Below are 5,907 nucleotides of genomic sequence, written 5' to 3'. Positions count from 1 at the left end.
CCTTCTAGCATCCCTGTAAGAGCAAAGCCTTTTTCTGCCTGACCTTTGAGACGCAGATCTTGTGGTCAGAGCTATTTTCATTTGACACCTGCAAGATCACGAGAGTTCCCTTTGTTAAAGCCCCAGAAGACGGTGGTTGCCACAAGCCCCATGCCTGGGGTGGAATTACAGGCTTCTGCTAGATGTTCTATTTATTTATTTATTTGGCTGCACCGGGTCTTAGTTGCAGCATGCGGGATCTAGTTCCGCGACCAGGGATCGAATCTGGCCCCCCTGCATTGGGAGTGCGGAGTCTTAACCACAGGACCACCAGGGAAGCCCCTACATGTTTTATTTAAACAGAATTTCAAAGTCAGAGCCTCACATCAACTTAATACCTAAGATGCACCTCGGGGTGGTGCAGAGTGAACCTGGCCGAGGGCTTCTTGTTGCTGAGGGCTTGATTTCAGTGAAAAACAAGATCCTGTGGGCATAGTGTAGGGAAGGATCTTTTAGACCCCCTACAAAGCCAGGAATGAAAGCCATTCTCTTAAGAAGTTTCATTGCTAGTGTCAGAAGAATGGTTGAGCAGGCATTCCCATCTTTGAGGCGCTCTGGTTAATGCGTAATGCAAATGCACACTGCACATTAGGGAGGGAGAGAGGAGGTGCAAACAGAGAATTTTATGTTTAATTTTTTCTCATCCTGCCTTAAAATATAAAATTTCTTTCATTAAGGGAAAGCAGCAAACACTGACCCCAAAGGAAAACTACAGCCAGCTTATGGAATGAATCTCACTCTGGTTTCATGTCAGACACTCAAGTGGGATAGACTCAGGAGATGGGCAATGGGTTGAAGCTCTTCCCTCCTGAGACAGGCTGGGACCTGAAACCTGGGACCTAGGATCCTCTGCTGCAGGGCTGGCACCTGGACAAATGTCTCCTCGAGCAACAAAATGCAAAGGCTCAGTACAGGCTCAGTAGTTGTGGCGCACGGCTCAGTAGTTGTGGCGCACAGGCTCAGTAGTTGTGGTGCACGGGCTGAAAATAGCTGCATGCATGTGCAGTTGGGGCAAATTATGGACAAGATACAAAAAGACCAAAAACCCAGCAAAAGCAGGATGTTGGGAGCAAGAGCAGGGTACCGCACATGCACCCTGCACATGCTACAGCCAAGCGGGCGGGCAGACCACCTAAGCCACCCCTCTGGGCCAACCGCTGGACTCACCCCTACCCTCACCCCATGTAAGGAACCAGCTGGCTCCCCCTCATGGAGCAAGAAAGGGCACCTGTTACTTGTTTTCGCTTCCTTGTACTGCAGCATGAGTCCTAATCAAGACTTACCTGAATTTCTTAGCTGGCCTCTTATCAGTTTCTATTGATTAAGGAGGCCAAGAACTCTGGGTGGTAGCACTCCCATTTCTAGGTTTCCTGCATCACTGGTCACTCTCCCCAGGCTGAACACAGAAGGATGTAAGGACGTTCTGGGTAAATGGCACTAGTGAGTACAATGATTTGAGCATACATACCTTCTGTGCTGCCCAGGCACTTTCACTTCTGTGATGAGATTCTCCATTGGATTTCAAGTCACCTCCTGAGAAACTACTGGGTCCTCAATGGTGACTCTCTGGGGAACCCAAGAATGACAGGAGGTGTGGCCGTCACACACTTTTCTAGAAATACTTCCCAGAAGCCAGGTAGCACTTAACTTCTTAGTTCCTTGTCCTCCTTCTTCCTGATATCCTCAAAGGAGGTAAATAGTCCACAGGATTCTATTTTTGTTTTGGACTTTTAAAATTTGTTGTTAAGTAATTATCACAGGAACATTTAAATATTTTTAAGTGGGACAAATCAAATCAACTATTTATCCATTCCACTTTTATTCTCGCCCATGTACAAACATATTTTAATATGACAGCACAATCATGCACATCATGTATTTTTCACTTCACATCATAATTTTGTCTTACAGAATCTGCATAAAACAGATTAGAAGCTACACAAATGTCCCCAAATGGTAAAATATCTAAGTAAAAAAGAACATTGATATTACATTTCCATCAACTGTTTCAATCTCTGTACAAATCATGTCATCATCTGAGGAAACAATTTCCCCACCTCAGTGCTCAAATTATTCATTTTTGTGTTCTTGTTCCTTCTCAGATTTAGGCCTCAGTGCTATTAAGAACGCTGCCTAATAGGTCAGCTTTTGTAGGACTGTGTCATAAGAGCAGAGATTGACCATATGTCATTACACTAAAAACTGTTAGCAGTTTTCTTCAAGAATTAGTTCTCTGATGTCCAACAAGGGGAGAGCACCATCTGAAAGCCTTTCTGCACTGATTACATTCATAAGGTTTCCTTCACTATGAAATCTTTGGTGTTCCATAAGTCAGATGGTCTGCTAAAGGCTTTTTCACAGTACATTCAAGTTTTTTGTTTTTTTAAAAAATTTATTTTATTTATTATTTCTTTTTGGCTGTGTTGGGTCTTCGTTGCTGTGCACGGGCTTTTTCTCTAGTTGCGGCGAGTGGGAGCTACTCTTCGTTGAGATGTGCAGGCTTCTCATTGCGGTGGCTTCTCTTGTTGTGGAGCACAGGCTCTAGGCACGCGGGCTTCAGTAGTTGCGGCTCGTGGGCTCTAGAGCACAGGCTCAGTAGTTGTGGTGCACGGGCTTAGTTGCTCTGAGGCATGTGGGATCTTCCCGGACCAGGGCTCGAACCTGTGTCCCCTGCATTGGCAGGCAGATTCTTAACCACTGTGACACCAGGGAAGCCACTATTTTTAAAAAAATTTAAATATTTATTTATTTGGCTGCGTTGGGTCTCAGTTGCAGCACACCAGATCTTTGTTGCCAGGAGAGGGCTTGTCTCTAGTTGTGGCGCTCAAGCTCTAGAGAGCGCAGGGTCAGTAGTTCCAGTGTGCAGGCTTAGCTGCCCCAAGGCATGTGGGATCTTAGTACCCCAACCAGGAACTGAACCCGTGTCCCCTGCATTGGAAGGCAGATTCTTAACCACTGCACCACCAGGGAAGTCCCTCATGTGGTTTTTTCACCCTTATGAATTTTCTGATTCACAATAAGATAAAAGCTCCATCTGAAGATTTCCCACATTGATTACATTTATACGGATTCTCTCCAGTATGGATTCTTTGATGTCCAATACGGTGACAATTCTGGTGGAAAGACTTTTCACACTTACGGCATTCATGAGATTTCTCTCCAGTGTGAGTTCTCTGAAGAGTAACAAAGTGAGAACTCCAACTGAAGTATTTCCCGCACTGATTACACTCATAAGGCTTCTTCTTTTCAATGTGAGTTCTTTGATGTGAAATAAAGCCAGAGCTCTGAAGGAAACACGTCCTATATTAACTACATTCATAAGGCTTCTCTCCATTATTCTTTTTTAAAAAATTTATTTACTTTATTTTTGGCTGCGTTGTGTCTTTGTTGCTGCGCGCAGGCTCTCTCTAGTTGCAGTGAGCAGGGGCTACTCTTCGTTGCAGTGCACGGGCTTCTCATTGGGGTGGCTTCTCATGTTGCAGAGCATGGGCTCTAGGTGCACGGTCTTCAGTAGTTCTGGCACTCAAGCTCAGTAGTTGTGGCTCGCGGGCTCTAGAGAGCAGGCTCGGTAGTTGTGGTGCGCGGGCTTAGTTGCTCCGCAGCATGTGGGATCTTCCCGGACCAGGGCTCGAACCCATGTCCCTTGCACTGGAAGGCGGATTCTTAACCACTGCGCCACCAGGGAAGTCCCTCCATTATTCTTTCTTTGATACACATTAAAATCAAGCATGTGACTGAAAAACTTCCCATATCGAATACAACAGAACAGTTTTTCTTCAGTGTGAGTTTTCTGATGCCTAATTAGTTAAGACCTCCTGCTGAAAGCTCTCCCACATTCACGACATTCATGGAGTCTCTCTCTAGTACAAATTATGTAATGTCAACAAGTTGGGAGCACCAGGTGAAAGACTTCCCACATTGATTTCATTATACAGTTCTTCTTAGGTATGAGTTCTTTAATGTGCAGCCAGATGAGAACGCCACTTAATAGATTTACCACAGTGGGCTTCCCTGGTGGCGCAGTGGTTAAGAATCCGCTGGTTGGCTTTCATTAAATTCCAGCTCCAAAGGAACCGTAATGGTGGCTGTTTCTATGTTCTGTGATCTAGGAATCTGAGGCAGCGGAAAGCCACATCTTACCTTGTGAATGGGACCCTTCTCCACTTTCTCCAGCTTTCAGCTGACTCATTCTAATTCTCCCAGTTACTGTCCTCATCCATTTCTACAAGTTCAGCTGCCTCTGCCCCAGAGGATACATGTGCACCCTTTTCCACCAGACACAAGTCTAAGTCCCAGGCTCACCAAAAAGTCTGAGCAGCCTACTCTTCCAGACTGTTGGAATTTGCTACACAATCTCCATGTTTCTGTGAGAACAGAGAACCATTCCACACAATTCCAAGCCCCTAGTTCCTTGCGGTTTGCCAACCCTAGGCAGAGTGCCTGCCCCCTCTCCCTTTCCCAGATCCAGTGCTTCCTGGAGGGATACACCATCCCTTTGGGTACAGTATCCATTGGTGGAAACTTTCAAATCATGTACACCCCCTGCTATTACTGCAGAAGCAAATTACCACAAATCCAGTGGCTTGAACAATACAGATTTATTATTTTACCCTCTGGAGATCAGAAGTCTATAACTGGGCTAAAATCAAGGTGTTGCCAGTACTGCATTTCTTCTGAAGGCGCTAGGGAATGAATCCATTTCCCTGCCTTTTCCAGCTTCTAGAGGCCCCTCACATTCCTTTATGGTCCTGCGTCACTCAAATCTCTGCTTCTGTCACCATATCTTCTCTTACTCAGATCCTCCTGTCTCCCTCCTGTAACAACCCTTGTGATGATACTGGGTCCGCTGGGATGATCCAGGATAATCTCCCTGTTTCAAAATCCTAATGTAACCACATCTGCAAAGTCTCTTTGGCCACGTGAGGTACCATATTCACAGGTTCCAGGGATTAGCAGTGAACATCTTTGGGGGCCATCATTCTGCCACTCACAACCCGCCACCCAGGATATTCAGACACATCCTGAGCCCTGATGGCAAAGTTATGACTGAAATGCTGGGTGGTACAAGTGTGAATTATGTGGGGTTGGGGAAAGATTAGGAGCCACCAGTTTATTTATTTATTTGGCTGCGCCGGGTCTTAGTTGCAGCACGCAGGATCTTCGTTGTGGCATGCAGGATCTTTAGTTGTGGCATGGGGTATCTTTTAGTTGCGGCATGCAAACTCTTAGTTGCGGCATGCATGTGGGATCTCGTTCCCTGACCAGGGATCGAACCCAGGCCCCGTGCATTGGGAGTGTGGAGTTTTAACCACTGGACCACCGGGGAAGTCGCATGTATATTCAAATCCTGCATCATTTCATCCTACGTTAAGGAAAGTGGAAACTCTTCCATTCACCTCAGAGATGAGTTTCTCTGACCTCCTGAAGCAGTCAACTTATGATATTAAGTTATCCATAGCCTTAAATCTTTCCTAACTCAGCATTTATTACCTTCAGGTTTCTTTTAGTGAGAGTGGTGAGTACAGAGGCTCCTGCCATGAGACTAGGGCACTGCTGGCCCTCCTGGTGGCGTCGTCCACCATTCCCTTGGTTGATCATCCTCCAGCTCATCATCCAGGCTCCTCATGTAATCCTGACAGATGTCCATTCACCTGAAGGAGGTTCGTGCAACCACCTGCCCTGACACCTGTCAATCATGCTCCCAGAGCATTTCCTTCACCTGCCTCGGCCCCCACTCCCCTTATCTACCCCAGCACAACTTCCCAGGTCTACCCAGGGCCCACCCCTTTTGTTTTAACATTGCTTCTTTTAATCAAGTCATTAGTGAAAAGACGTTTAATCAAATAGGTGGGAAAAAACACACAGAGA

This window comes from Eschrichtius robustus, chromosome 19 (assembly GCF_028021215.1).
Source record: "Eschrichtius robustus isolate mEscRob2 chromosome 19, mEscRob2.pri, whole genome shotgun sequence".
NCBI lineage: Eukaryota > Metazoa > Chordata > Mammalia > Artiodactyla > Eschrichtiidae > Eschrichtius > Eschrichtius robustus.
Note: the sequence above shows the minus strand (reverse complement) of the source record.